Source organism: Pseudophryne corroboree, chromosome 7 (genome assembly GCF_028390025.1).
Source record: "Pseudophryne corroboree isolate aPseCor3 chromosome 7, aPseCor3.hap2, whole genome shotgun sequence".
Taxonomy (NCBI): Eukaryota; Metazoa; Chordata; class Amphibia; order Anura; family Myobatrachidae; genus Pseudophryne; species Pseudophryne corroboree.
In genome coordinates, this window is record NC_086450.1 from 167,939,327 (window position 1) to 167,955,532 (window position 16,206).

The 16,206-nt window shown below is 47.4% G+C and overlaps 1 pseudogene; it reads left to right on the forward strand.

Annotated features, from left to right (window-relative positions):
• Positions 1–266: 266 nt before the first annotated feature.
• On the forward strand, positions 267–386 carry LOC134946422 (5S ribosomal RNA; annotated as a pseudogene).
• Positions 387–16,206: the final 15,820 nt, after the last annotated feature.

A 16,206-nucleotide genomic window follows, 5' to 3' on the forward strand; every position in this document is an offset into this window, starting at 1 on the left:
TTGCATACGTTAATTGTTTCCTCCCCTGTCTGTGACTTTTCTTATTTGCATCTGCTGATTATTTATAATCATATATATGTATTCTCATGACCGCCGTGTCATTCAGATGTAATTAATCCTTGTGACCACCGTGTCATGTGCTGGTGATTTAGCTGATTGCATGTAATTTTCCTTTGTAACATAATTGTTACAAATCACTTGCTATTTCCATTCCTGACATACAGCTACTAATTGACATATATTTGGAGTGACCTAGGAAGTCCAACATTTGCGGTCATACTTCACTGGAGATGCCCAATCTCTTCCGAACTTGGAAGCTAAGCAGTGAAAGGCCGGGTTAGTACAAGGAAGGGAGACCTCCTTTGAACACTCTGGTACTGCAAAAAAACGTTGACTATTGGACACAGTGGCACTCAACTTTATGTCATATTGGGATTTGCATGACCAATGATTTTATTTTCTGCACCTATATAATCCTTAATGGATATTAGCAGTATGAATGATGGTCATTTATCTCAATAAATGCAGATTCCTTTTCGGCATAGGCATCACAGAATTCTACTCTCCGGCAATTTAGTAATCGTGAATTTAATATCACGAATATTCATTATCAATAATTCGCATAGCTATGTATTTCACACACAGTTACTCCTAGGATTTGACTCATGCTAATTAATTTGTCATTTTGAAAATTTATTAACATTTTCCTCTGAATCAAGAGTGCTCCCACAAAAGAGTCCTTTCCTTTGAACCTTCTTTGGTTATTTTTTGGTACTTGATACTTTCTGACTCTAGGGAGCACCACTGAAAGCAACTTTGGTGTTGAGAACAATTCCTACTACACCTTTACTTGCCATATACAGAAAAAATTCTATTTAAATTCAGTTTTTCAGAGGTTACTAATTGTTTATACATTATTGTTTGAACTGGTGCGGTTCCCTTCTAAACCCATTTTTTCCAGACCCATGGAGTCATCAGAGCGTCCACCACCACTGCTTGTGGGACCCTCGACCTGGAGCAATAGCGCTTTAGCTTCTTGTTGAGACAAGAGGCCATCATGTCTATCTGTGGAATTCCCCACCGACTTGTTAAGGACTCGAATACCTGCTGGTGAAGGCCCCACTGGGTGGAGATCGTGTCTGCTGAGGAAGTCCGCTTCCCAGTTGTCTACTCCCGGAATGAAGATTGCTGACAGCGCCACCATGTGTCTTTCTGTCCAGAGGAGAATTTTTGTTACCTCTGACATTGCAGCTCTGCTCTTCATTCCGCCCTGTCGGTTTATGTACGTTACTGCCGTTACATTGTCCGACTGAACCTGAATGGCTTGATTTTGAAGAAGATGCGCTGCCTGTAGAAGGGCGTTGTATATGGCCCTTAGTACCAGAATGTTGATCGGAAGAATGGCTTCCTGACTTGACCATTTTCCTTGGAACTGTTCCCCTTGGGTGACTGCTCCCCAACTGCTGAGGCTTGCGTCCGTGGTTAGCAGAATACAATTTTGAATCCCGAACCGTCGACCCTCAGTCAGGTGAGAAATCTGGAGCCACCACAGAATAGAAATCCTGGCTTTTGGCGACAGACATATCCTCTGGTGCATGTGAAGATGCGATCCGGACCATTTGTCGAACAGATCCAGCTGGACTGGCCTGGCATGAAACCTTCTGTACTGCAGAGCCTCGTAAGAGGCTACCAACTTCCTCAGAAGGCGAATGCACAGATATCGGGGTTGGTTTTAGGACATCACGCACCATGGACTGGATTACCAATGCCTTTTCCAACGGAAGGAACACCTTTTGTTCCTCCGTATCTAGGATCATTCCTAGGAACGGAAGTCTCTGTGTTGGTTCCAGGTGGGATTTTGGCAGGTTCAGAATCCACCTGTGATCCTGGAGAAGTCGGGTTGAGAAGGCAACGTTGTCCAACAACCTCTCCCTGGAAGGCGCTTTTATCAGCAGATCGTCCAGGTATGGAATTATGTTCACTCCTTGTTCGCGGAGGAGAAACATCATCTCCGCCATTACCTTGGTGAATACCCTCGGTACCGTGGAGAGGCCAAATGGCAGGACCTGATACTGATAGTGACAGTTCTGCAGTGCAAACCTTAGATACGCCTGATGAGGCGGCCAAATCGGAATGCGAAGATACGCATCCTTGATGTCCAGAGACACCAGTATTTCCCCCCTCCTCCAGACCTGAGATCACCGCTCTCAGAGACTCCATCTTGAATTTGAACACCCTTAAATATGGGTTCAGAGATTTGAGGTGGAGAATGGGTCTCACCGAACCGTCCGGTTTCCGTATCACAAACAGGTTGGAGTAATAAACCTTGTTTTGTAGTTGAAGTGGAACTGGGACAATGACCCGAGTTAGCACCAGTTTTTTTTTATTTAATAGTTTTTTATTGAATTTTATGAATGACAATCATAACAAAAGAGCAGGAGAAAAAAAACCATGCATACACAAAAAACAAAACAAAAAAAATAAGAATTTACTCACCGGTAATTCTATTTCTCGTAGTCCGTAGTGGATGCTGGGTACTCCGTAAGGACCATGGGGTATAGACTGGCTCCGCAGGAGACTGGGCACTCTTAAAAGAAAGATTAGGTACTATATCTGGTGTGCACTGGCTCCTCCCTCTATGCCCCTCCTCCAGACCTCAGTTAGGGAAACTGTGCCCGTTAGAGCTGACATTACTAGGAAAGGATTTGGAATCCAGGGTAAGACTCATACCAGCCACACCAATCACACCGTACAACTCGTGATAACTATACCCAGTTAACAGTATGAACAATAACTGAGCCTCTCTCAACAGATGGCTCATACAATAACCCTTTAGTTAAGCAATAACTATATACATGTATTGCAGAGAGTCCGCACTTGGGACGGGCTCCCAGCATCCACTACGGACTACGAGAAATAGAATTACCGGTGAGTAAATTCTTATTTTCTCTGACGTCCTAGTGGATGCTGGGTACTCCGTAAGGACCATGGGGATTATACCAAAGCTCCCAAACAGGCGGGAGAGTGCGGATGACTCTGCAGCACCGAATGAGCAAACTCAAGGTCCTCCTCAGCCAGGGTATCAAACTTGTAGAATTTTGCAAAAGTGTTTGAACCCGACCAAGTAGCAGCTCGGCAAAGTTGTAAGGCCGAGACCCCTCGGGCAGCCGCCCAAGAAGAGCCCACCTTCCTCGTGGAATGGGCTTTTACTAATTTAGGATGCGGCAGTCCAGCCGCAGAATGTGCAAGCTGAATCGTGCTACAGATCCAGCGAGCAATAGTCTGCTTTGAAGCAGGAGCACCCAGCTTGTTGGGTGCATGCAGGATAAATAGCGAGTCAGTTTTTCTGACTCTTGCCGTCCTGGAAACATAAAGTTTCAGGGCCCGGACTACGTCCAGCAACTTGGAATCCTCCAAGTCCCTAGTAGCCGCAGGCAACCACAATAGGTTGGTTCAAATGAAACGATGATACCACCTTAGGGAGAAATTGGGGACGAGTCCTCCATTCTGCCCTTTCCATATGGAAGATCAGATATGGGCTTTTACATGACAAAGCCGCCAATTCTGACACACGCCTAGTCCAAGCTAAGGCCAAAAGCATGACCACTTTCCACGTGAGATATTTTAGCTCCACGGTCTTAAGTGGCTCAAACCAGTGGGATTTTAGGAAATCCAACACAACGTTGAGATCCCAAGGTGCCACTGGAGGCACAAAAGGGGCTGAATATGCAGCACCCCTGTAACAACGTCCGAACTTCAGGCAGTGAAGCCAGTTCTTTTTGAGAGAAAAAGGGATAGGGGCGAAATCTTGGCCTTTATGGATCCTAATTTTAGGCCCATAGTCACTCCTGACTGTAGGAAGTGCAGGAATCGACCCCCCTGGAATTCCTCTGTAGGGCCTTCCCGGCCACACACCAAGCAACCTATTTTCGCCATATACAGTGAAAAAGTCTTGCTGTCACGTCTTTCCTAGCCTTTATCAGCGTAGGAACAACTGCATCTGGAATGCCCTTTTCCGCTAGGATCCGGCGTTCAACCGCCATGCCGTCCAACGCAGCCGCGGTAAGTCTTGGATCAGACAGGGTCCCTGTTGCAACATGTCCTGACTGAGAGGCAGAGGCCATGGGTCATCTGAGAGCATTTCTTGCAGTTCCGGGTACCGAGTCCTTCTTGGCCAATCCGGAGCAAAGAATATTGTTCACACTCCTCCGTTTATTACAATTCTCAGCCCTTGGGTCTGAGAGGAAGAGGAGGGAATATATAGACCGACTGGAACACCCACGGTGTTACTAGTGCGACCACAGCTATCGCCTGAGAGTCCCTTGACCCAGCGTAAAACCTTTTTTATCTTTTTATTGAGGTGGGACGCCATGTAGTCCACCTGAGGCAGTTTCCATCAATTTGCAAAACTGCGTGAAGACTTCCTGATGAAGTCACCACTTTCCCGGATGGAGGTCGTGTCCACTCCCGGAATGAACACTGCTGACAGTGCGCTTACTTGATTCTCCGCCCAGCGAAGAATTCTGGTGGCTTCTACCCTCGCCACCCTGCTTCTTGTGCCGCCCTGGCAGGTTTACATGAGCCCCTGCGGTCTGACTGGATCAGAACCGGTTGGTCGCGAAGCAGGAACTCCGCTTGACTTAGGGCGTTGTATATGGCCCTTAGTTCCAGGATATTGATGTGAAGGCAAGTCTGTTGGCTTGACCACAAACCTTGGAATTTTCTTCCCTGTGTAACTGCCCCCCACCCTCGGAGGCTTGCATCCGTGGTCACCAGGACCCAGTCCTGAATGCCGAATCTGCGGCCCTCAAGAAGGTGAGCACTCCGCAGCCACCACAGGAGAGACACCCTGGCCCTGGGGGATAGGGTGATTAACCGATGCATCTGAAGATGTGATCCGGACCACTTGTCCAGTAAGTTCCATTGTCCTTGCATGGAACCAGCCGAAGGGGATGGCCTTGTATGATGCCATCATCCTTCCCAGGACTCGAGTGCAGTGATGCACTGACACCTGTTTTGGTTTTCAATGGATTCCTGACCAGTGTAATGAGCTCCTGAGCTCTCTCTATCGGGAGATAAACCCTCTTCTGGTCTGTGTCTAGGATCATGCCTAGGCGAGGCAGATGAGCTGTAGGAACCAACTGCGACTTTGGAATATATAGAATCCAGTAGTGATGAGCACCGGAAATTTTTCGGGTTTTGTGTTTTGGTTTTGGGTTCGGTTCCGCGGCCGTGTTTTGGGTTCGAACGCGTTTTGGCAAAACCTCACCGAATTTTTTTTGTCGGATTCGGGTCTGTTTTGGATTCGGGTTTTTTTTTTCAAAAAACCCTAAAAAACAGCTTAAATCATAGAATTTGGGGGTCATTTTGATCCCAAAGTATTATTAACCTCAATAACCATTATTTCCACTCATTTTCAGTCTATTCTGAACACCTCACAATATTATTTTTAGTCCTAAAATTTGCACCGAGGTCGCTGGATGACTAAGCTCAGCGACCCAAGTGGCCGACACAAACACCTGGCCCATCTAGGAGTGGCACTGCAGTGTCACGCAGGATGGCCCTTCCAAAAAACACTCCCCAAACAGCACATGACGCAAAGAAAAAAAGAGGCGCAATGAGGTAGCTGTGTGAGTAAGATAAGCGACCCAAGTGGCCGACACAAACACCTGGCCCATCTAGGAGTGGCACTGCAGTGTCACGCAGGATGTCCCTTCCAAAAAACACCCCCCAAACAGCACATGACGCAAAGAAAAATGAAAGAAAAAAGAGGTGCAAGATGGAATTGTCCTTGGGCCCTCCCACCCACCCTTATGTTGTATAAACAGGACATGCACACTTTAACCAACCCATCATTTCAGTGACAGGGTCTGCCACACGACTGTGACTGAAATGACGGGTTGGTTTGGACCTCCACCAAAAAAGAAGCAATTAATCTCTCCTTGCACAAACTGGCTCTACAGAGGCAAGATGTCCACCTCATCATCATCCTCCGATATATCACCGTGTACATCCCCCTCCTCACAGATTATCAATTCGTCCCCACTGGAATCCACCATCTCAGCTCCCTGTGTACTTTGTGGAGGCAATTGCTGCTGGTCAATGTCTCCACGGAGGAATTGATTATAATTCATTTTAATGAACATCATCTTCTCCACATTTTCTGGATGTAACCTCGTACGCCGATTGCTGACAAGGTGAGCAGCGGCACTAAACACTCTTTCGGAGTACACACTTGTGGGAGGGCAACTTAGGTAGAATAAAGCCAGTTTGCGCAAGGGCCTCCAAATTGCCTCTTTTTCCTGCCAGTATAAGTACGGACTGTCTGACGTGCCTACTTGGATGCGGTCACTCATATAATCCTCCACCATTCTTTCAATGGGGAGAGAATCATATGCAGTGACAGTAGACGACATGTCCGTAATCGTTGTCAGGTCCTTCAGTCCGGACCAGATGTCAGCATCAGCAGTCGCTCCAGACTGCCCTGCATCACCGCCAGCGGGTGGGCTCGGAATTCTGAGCCTTTTCCTCGCACCCCCAGTTGCGGGAGAATGTGAAGGAGGAGATGTTGACAGGTCGCGTTCCGCTTGACTTGACAATTTTGTCACCAGCAGTTCTTTGAACCCCAGCAGACTTGTGTCTGCCGGAAAGAGAGATCCAAGGTAGGTTTTAAATCTAGGATCGAGCACGGTGGCCAAAATGTAGTGCTCTGATTTCAACAGATTGACCACCCGTGAATCCTTGTTAAGCGAATTAAGGGCTCCATCCACAAGTCCCACATGCCTAGCGGAATCGCTCTGTGTTAGCTCCTCCTTCAATGTCTCCAGCTTCTTCTGCAAAAGCCTGATGAGGGGAATGACCTGACTCAGGCTGGCAGTGTCTGAACTGACTTCACGTGTGGCAAGTTCAAAAGGTTGCAGAACCTTGCACAACGTTGAAATCATTCTCCACTGCGCTTGAGACAGGTGCATTCCACCTCCTATATCGTGCTCAGTTGTATAGGCTTGAATGGCCTTTTGCTGCTCCTCCAACCTCTGAAGCATATAGAGGGTTGAATTCCACCTCGTTACCACTTCTTGCTTCAGATGATGGCAGGGCAGGTTCAGGCGTTTTTGGTGGTGCTCCAGTCTTCTGTACGTGGTGCCTGTACGCCGAAAGTGTCCCGCAATTCTTCTGGCCACCGACAGCATCTCTTGCACGCCCCTCTCGTTTTTTAAATAATTCTGCACCACCAAATTCAAGGTATGTGCAAAACATGGGACGTGCTGGAATTTGCCCAGATTTAATGCACACACAATATTGCTGGCGTTGTCCGATGCCACAAATCCACAGGAGAGTCCAATTGGGGTAAGCCATTTTGCGATGATCTTCCTCAGTTGCCGTAAGAGGTTTTTAGCTGTGTGCGTATTCTGGAAAGCGGTGATACAAAGCGTAGCCTGCCTAGGAAAGAGTTGGCGTTTGCGAGATGCTGCTACTGGTGCCGCCGCTGCTGTTCTTGCGGCGGGAGTCCATACATCTACCCAGTGGGCTGTCACAGTCATATAGTCCTGAGCCTGCCCTGCTCCACTTGTCCACATGTCCGTGGTTAAGTGGACATTGGGTACAACTGCATTTTTTAGGACACTGGTGAGTCTTTTTCTGAGGTCTGTGTACATTTTCGGTATCGCCTGCCTAGAGAAATGGAACCTAGATGGTATTTGGTACCGGGGACACAGTACCTCCAACAAGTCTCTAGTTGGCTCTGCAGTAATGATGGATACCGGAACCACGTTTCTCACCGCCCAGGATGCCAAGGCCTCAGTTATCCGCTTTGCAGCAGGATGACTGCTGTGATATTTCATCTTCCTCGCAAAGGACTGTTGGACAGTCAATTGCTTGGTGGAAGTAGTAAAAGTGGTCTTACGAGTACGACTTCCCCTCTGGGATGACCATCGACTCCCAGCAGCAACAACAGCAGCGCCAGCAGCAGTAGGCGTTACACGCAAGGATGCATCGGAGGAATCCCAGGCAGGAGAGGACTCGTCAGAATTGCCAGTGACATGGCCTGCAGGACTATTGGCATTCCTGGGGAAGGAGGAAATTGACACTGAGGGAGTTGGTGGGGTGGTTTGCGTGAGCTTGGTTACAAGAGGAAGGGATTTACTGGTCAGTGGACTGCTTCCGCTGTCGCCCAAAGTTTTTGAACTTTTCACTGACTTATGATGAATGTGCTGCAGGTGACGTATAAGGGAGGATGTTCCGAGGTGGTTAACGTCCTTACCCCTACTTATTACAGCTTGACAAAGGCAACACACGGCTTGACAAATGTTGTCCGCATTTCTGTTGAAATACTACCACACCGAAGAGCTGATTTTTTTGGTATTTTCACCAGGCATGTCAATGGCCCTATTCCTCCCACGGACAACAGGTGTCTCCCCGGGTGCCTGACTTAAACAAGCCACCTCACCATCAGAATCCTCCTGGTCAATTTCCTCCCCAGCGCCAGCAACACCCATATCCTCCTCATCCTGGTGTACTTCAACACTGACATCTTCAATCTGACTATCAGGAACTGGACTGCGGGTGCTCCTTCCAGCACTTGCAGGGGGCGTGCAAATGGTGGAAGGCGCATGCTCTTCACGTCCAGTGTTGGGAAGGTCAGGCATCGCAAACGACACAATTGGACTCTCCTTGTGGATTTGTGATTTCGAAGAACGCACAGTTCTTTGCTGTGCTTTTGCCAGCTTGAGTCTTTTCATTTTTCTAGCGAGAGGCTGAGTGCTTCCATCCTCATGTGAAGCTGAACCACTAGCCATGAACATAGGCCAGGGCCTCAGCCGTTCCTTGCCACTCCGTGTGGTAAATGGCATATTGGCAAGTTTACGCTTCTCCTCCGACAATTTTATTTTAGATTTTTGAGTCCTTTTTTTACTGATTTTTGGTGTTTTGGATTTTACATGCTCTGTACTATGACATTGGGCATCGGTCTTGGCAGACGACGTTGCTGGCATTTCATCGTCTCGGCCATGACTAGTGGCAGCAGCTTCAGCACGAGGTGGAAGTCGATCTTGATCTTTCCCTATTTTTGGAACCTCAACATTTTTGTTCTCCATATTTTAATAGGCACAACTAAAAGGCACCTCAGGTAAACAATGGAGATGGATGGATACTAGTATACTTATGGATGGACGAGCGACTGCCGACACAGAGGTAGCTACAGCCGTGGACTACCGTACTGCGTCTGCTGCTAATATAGACTGGATGATAATGATATAAAAATATATATATATATATCACTACTGCAGCCGGACAGGTATATATTATATAATGACGGACCTGCTGGACACTGTCAGCACTGCAGACTCCTAAAGTAAGCTACTAGTATCAAGAAGATAGAAAAAAAAAAAACACCACAGGTAGGTGGTATACAATTATGGATGGACGAGCGACTGCCGACACAGAGGTAGCTACAGCCGTGGACTACCATACTGCGTCTGCTGCTAATATAGACTGGATGATAATGATATAAAAAATATATATATATCACTACTGCAGCCGGACAGGTATATATTATATAATGACGGACCTGCTGGACACTGTCAGCACTGCAGACTCCTAAAGTAAGCTACTAGTATCAAGAAGATAGAAAAAAAAAAAAACACCACAGGTAGGTGGTATACAATTATGGATGGACGAGCGACTGCCGACACAGAGGTAGCTACAGCCGTGGACTACCGTACTGCGTCTGCTGCTAATATAGACTGGATGATAATGATATAAAAAATATATATATATCACTACTGCAGCTGGACAGGTATATATTATATAATGACGGACCTGCTGGACACTGTCAGCACTGCAGACTCCTAAAGTAAGCTACTAGTATCAAGAAGATAGAAAAAAAAAAAACACCACAGGTAGGTGGTATACAATTATGGATGGACAAGCGACTGCCGACACAGAGGTAGCTACAGCCGTGGACTACCGTACTGCGTCTGCTGCTAATATAGACTGGATGATAATGATATAAAAAATATATATATATCACTACTGCAGCCGGACAGGTATATATTATATAATGACGGACCTGCTGGACACTGTCAGCAGCACTGCAGACTCCTAAAGTAAGCTACTAGTAGTATCAAGATAGAAAAAAAAAAAAACACCACAGGTAGGTGGTATACAATTATGGATGGACGAGCGACTGCCGACACAGAGGTAGCTACAGCCGTGGACTACCGTACTGCGTCTGCTGCTAATATAGACTGGATGATAATGATATAAAATATATATATATATATCACTACTGCAGCCGGACAGGTATATATTATAATGACGGACCTGCTGGACACTGTCAGCACTGCAGACTCCTAAAGTAAGCTACTAGTATCAAGAAGATAGAAAAAAAAAAACACCACAGGTAGGTGGTATACAATTATGGATGGACGAGCGACTGCCGACACAGAGGTAGCTACAGCCGTGGACTACCGTACTGCGTCTGCTGCTAATATAGACTGGATGATAATGATATAAAAAAAATATATATATATCACTACTGCAGCCGGACAGGTATATATTATATAATTAATGACGGACCTGCTGGACACTGTCAGCAGAATGCGTTTATAGAATAAAAACACCACACGACGAGTGTTTAACTTTTTCAGGCAGACAATCACAATATACTGGTGGTCAGACAGTGGTCACTGGTCAGTCACACTGGCAGTGGCACTCTGGCAGCAAAAGTGTGCACTGTTAAATAATATGTACTCCTGCTACTGCTCCCCAGTCTCCCCCACAATTAAGCTGTGTGAGCACTGAGCACTCAGCACAGTCAGATATACATAGATGATGCAGCACACTGAGGCTGAGCACAGATATGGTATACTGTTACTGTGTCACTGTGTATCGTTTTTTTTCAGGCAGAGAACGGATTATATTAAATAATAATATAATAAAACTGCACTGGTGGTCACTGGTCAGTCACTAGTAAACTCTGCACTCTCTGAGTACTCCTAAGCTCCAGTAAATCAAGTGTCTCACTCTCACTCTCTCTCTTCTAATCTAAATGGAGAGGACGCCAGCCACGTCCTCTCCCTATGAATCTCAATGCACGTGTGAAAATGGCGGCGACGCGCGGCTCCTTATATAGAATCCGAGTCTCGCGATAGAATACGAGCCTCGCGAGAATCCGACAGCGGGATGATGACGTTCGGGCGCGCTCGGGTTAGCCGAGCAAGGCGGGAAGATCCGAGTCTGCCTCGGATCCGTGTAAAAAGGCTGAAGTTCGGGGGGGTTCGGATTCCGAGGAACCGAACCCGCTCATCACTAGAATCCAGTCGTGTTGCCGTTTCACTTCCAGAGAAGGTGATACGCTGTCCAGCAACTGCTCTCTTGATCTCGCTTTTATGAGGAGATCATCCAAGTATGTGATAATAGTGACACCTTGCTTCCGCAGGAGCACCATCATATCCGCCATTACCTTGGTGAAATTGGTAATGACAATCCCGTACCGCAATTCTGAGGTACGCCTGATGAGGTGGATAAATGGGGACACGAAGGTATGCATCCCTTATGTCCCGATTAATTTCAGGCTTGCAATGACCGCTCTTAGCGATTCCATCTTGAACCTGAACCTTTTCAGGTATATGTTCAGGGATTTTAATACAATATGGGTCTAACCGAACCGTCTGGTTTCGGGATTATAACATGGTCGAATAATAACACCCTCTTGTTGAAGGAGGGGACCCTTGACCACCACCTGTTGAAGATACAATTTACGAATTGCAGTTAACACTGGCTCCCTCTCTTGGGGGGAAGCCCGCCGGGTCCTCGGTGAGGGGGCATCTTCTCACAGTCCAGCCTGTATCCCTGCGATACAATTTCTATTGCCCAGGGATCTAACAGGGAGTGAACCCACTTGTGGCTGAACTTACGAAGGCGTGTCCCCACCGGGCCTAGCTCCGCCTGTGGAGCCCCAGCGACATGCGGTGGATTTTTGTAGAGGCCGGGGAGGACTTCTGTTCCTGGGGACTAGCTGTGTTGTACAGCTTCTTTCCTCTGCCCCCGGCTCTGACAAGAAAGGACGCACCTCAGACTTTCTTGTTTCTTTATTCGAAAAGCTGCATTTAATAATGTCGTGCTTTCCTAGGCTGTGCAGGAATATAAGGCAAAATATCAGAATTACCAGCTATAGCTGTGGAGACCAGGCCCGAGAACCTTTCTCCACACAATCCTCAGCCTTCCATATGCCTCTTAAGTCGGCATCATCTGTCCAATGTATATTCTATAGGACACGTCAAGCAGAAATCGACATAGCTTTTGTCTCTAGGACCCAGTATACTCATGTCCCTTTGGGCATGCTTTATAATTATATATCTATCACTTAAGACAGCATCTTAAAATATTTATATGCATACTATGGTCTCAATCTCTGCTGATAAGGTACCTGTCCACGCTGCCACAGCGCTATAAACCCATGCCGACACAATCGCCGGTCTGGGTAGTATACTAGAATGTGCACACTATCTGCAGGATCCCTGAGAATAGCTAGTGCAAACAGGACACCCAAGGGGAAGATTCTCAACACATCCTGGCCCTAGTGGGGAAAGGATACAGCCTGAGAATTCTCTTGTGGGAAGCTGCAGTCTCTTGTCTGGAGATTCCCGTTCTTTTTCCTCATGAGAGGAGGGAAATTTACCTCAGCATTCTTCCCCTTAACATGTGTACTTTCGTGTCAGGGACAGATGAGTCATCAGTGATATGCAAATCATCTTTTATTCCAATAATCATATATTGAATATCTTTTAGCCCTCTTGGCTGTAACTTTGCATTATCGTAGTCGACAGTGGAGTTAAACTCCGCGTCGATACTTTGTTATTTTGGATAGTGAACATAGAAGACTCTGAAGGACTCTGTGACATAGGGACAGACCAGGGTAGATTTCCTTTCTGTTCCCTAACCTTTTGTGCAATAATTTTACCTCAGCACTTACACATATCCAAACAGGTGTCGGCGTTGTTGACGGAGACACCCTCCCACACACATATCCGCTCTATCACCTCCTTAGAGGAGCCTTTTACCTCAGACATGTCGACACACGCGTACCGACACACCACACACACAGGGGATGCTCTATTTGAAGACAGTTCCCCCACCAGGCCCTTTGGAGAGACAGAGAGAGAGTATGCCAGCACACACCACAGCGCTATATAATACAGGGATGTACACTATACTGAGTGATTTTTCCCCTATAGCAGCTTATATACACAGTTTTGCGCCTAAATTTATGTGCCCCCCCTCTCTTTTTTACCCTTTGTGTACCAGGATACTGCAGGGGAGAGCCTGGGGAGCTTCCTTCCAGCTGAGCTGTGAAGAGAAAATGGCGCCGGTGTGCCATCAGTGACCGGAGTGTGTGGTGTGCTAAGGGAGCAATGACGCACAGCTGCAGTGCTGTGCGCTACCTTAATGAAGACCGGAGTCTTCAGCCGCCGATTTTCAACTTCTCTTCGTTCTTCTGGCTCTGCAAGGGGGACGGCGGCGCGGCTCCGGGACCGGACGACCGAGGACTGGGCCTGTGTTCGATCCCTCTGGAGCTAATGGTGTCCAGTAGCCTTAGAAGCCCAAGCTAGCTGCAAGCAGGTAGGTTCGCTTCTCTCCCCTCAGTCCCACATAGCAGTGAGTCTGTTGCCAGCAGATTTCACTGAAAATAAAAAACCTAACAAATACTTTCTTTTCTAGGAAGCTCAGGAGAGCCCCTAGGGTGCATCCAGCTCTGGACGGGCACAGATACTAACTGAGGTCTGGAGGAGGGGCATAGAGGGAGGAGCCAGTGCACACCAGATATAGTACCTAATCTTTCTTTTAAGAGTGCCCAGTCTCCTGCGGAGCCCGTCTATACCCCATGGTCCTTACAGAGTACCCAGCATCCACTAGGACGTCAGAGAAAATAAGAATTTACTTACCGATAATTCTATTTCTCGGAGTCCGTAGTGGATGCTGGGGTTCCTGAAAGGACCATGGGGAATAGCGGCTCCGCAGGAGACAGGGCACAAAAAAGTAAAGCTTTACTAGGTCAGGTGGTGTGCACTGGCTCCTCCCCCTATGACCCTCCTCCAGACTCCAGTTAGGTACTGTGCCCGGACGAGCATACACAATAAGGGAGGCATTTTGAATCCCGGGTAAGACTCATACCAGCCACACCAATCACACCGTACAACTTGTGATCTAAACCCAGTTAACAGTATGACAACAGAAAGGGCCTCTTAAAGATGGCTCCTTAACAATAACCCGAATTAGTTAACAATAACTATGTACAAGTATTGCAGATAATCCGCACTTGGGATGGGCGCCCAGCATCCACTACGGACTCCGAGAAATAGAATTATCGGTAAGTAAATTCTTATTTTCTCTATCGTCCTAAGTGGATGCTGGGGTTCCTGAAAGGACCATGGGGATTATACCAAAGCTCCCAAACGGGCGGGAGAGTGCGGATGACTCTGCAGCACCGAATGAGAGAACTCCAGGTCCTCCTTTGCCAGGGTATCAAATTTGTAAAATTTTACAAACGTGTTCTCCCCCGACCACGTAGCTGCTCGGCAGAGTTGTAATGCCGAGACCCCTCGGGCAGCCGCCCAAGATGAGCCCACCTTCCTTGTGGAGTGGGCTTTTACAGTTTTAGGCTGTGGCAGGCCTGCCACAGAATGTGCAAGTTGAATTGTGTTACAAATCCAACGAGCAATCGACTGCTTAGAAGCAGGTGCGCCCAACTTGTTGGGTGCATACAATATAAACAGCGAGTCAGATTTTCTGACTCCAGCCGTCCTTGCAATGTATATTTTTAAGGCTCTGACAACGTCCAACAACTTGGAGTCCTCCAAGTTGCTAGTGGCCGCAGGCACCACAATAGGTTGGTTCAGATGAAATGCTGATACCACTTTAGGGAGAAAATGCGGACGAGTCCGCAGTTCTGCCCTATCCGAATGGAAGATTAGATAAGGACTTTTATAAGATAAAGCCGCCAATTCAGATACTCTCCTGGCAGATGCCAGGGCTAGTAACATAGTCACTTTCAATGTGAGATATTTCAAATCCACCTTTTTCAATGGTTCAAACCAATGGGATTTGAGGAAATCTAAAACTACATTTAGATCCCACGGTGCCACCGGAGGCACCACAGGAGGCTGTATATGCAGTACTCCCTTGACAAAAGTCTGGACCTCAGGGACAGAGGCCAATTCTTTTTGGAAGAATATTGACAGGGCCGAAATTTGAACCTTAATGGATCCCAATTTGAGACCCATAGATAATCCTGATTGCAGGAAATGTAGGAAACGACCCAGTTGGAATTCCTCCGTCGGAACCCTCCGATCCTCGCACCACGCTACATATTTTCGCCAAATGCGGTGATAATGTTTCACGGTGACTTCCTTCCGTGCCTTAATCAAGGTAGGAATGACTTCTTCTGGAATGCCTTTCCCTTTTAGGATCTGGCGTTCAACCGCCATGCCGTCAAACGCAGCCGCGGTAAGTCTTGAAAAAGACAGGGACCCTGCTGTAGCAGGTCCCTTCTCAGAGGTAGAGGCCACGGTTCGTCCGTGAGCATCTCTTGAAGTTCCGGATACCAAGTCCTTCTCGGCCAATCCGGAACCACTAGTATTGTTCTTACTCTTCTTTGCCGTATGATCTTCAATACCTTTGGTATGAGCGGCAGAGGAGGAAACACATACACTGACTGGTACACCCAAGGAGTTACCAGTGCGTCCACAGCTATTGCCTGTGGATCTCTTGACCTGGCGCAATATTTGTCCAGTTTCTTGTTGAGGCGAGACGCCATCATGTCTACAATTGGTCTTTCCCAACGGTCTACTAACATGTTGAAGACTTCTGGATGTAGACCCCACTCTCCCGGATGAAGATCGTGTCTGCTGAGGAAGTCTGCTTCCCAGTTGTCCACGCCCGGGATGAACACTGCTGACAGTGCTATCACGTGATTCTCCGCCCAGCGAAGAATCTTGGCAGCTTCTGCCATTGCACTCCTGCTTCTTGTGCCGCCCTGCCTGTTTACATGGGCGACCGCCGTGATGTTGTCCGACTGAATCAACACCGGCTTTCCTTGCAGGAGAAGTTCCGCCTGGCTTAGAGCATTGTAGATTGCTCTTAGTTCCAGAATGTTTATGTGAAGAGACTTTTCCAGACTCGTCCATACTCCCTGGAAGTTTCTTCCTT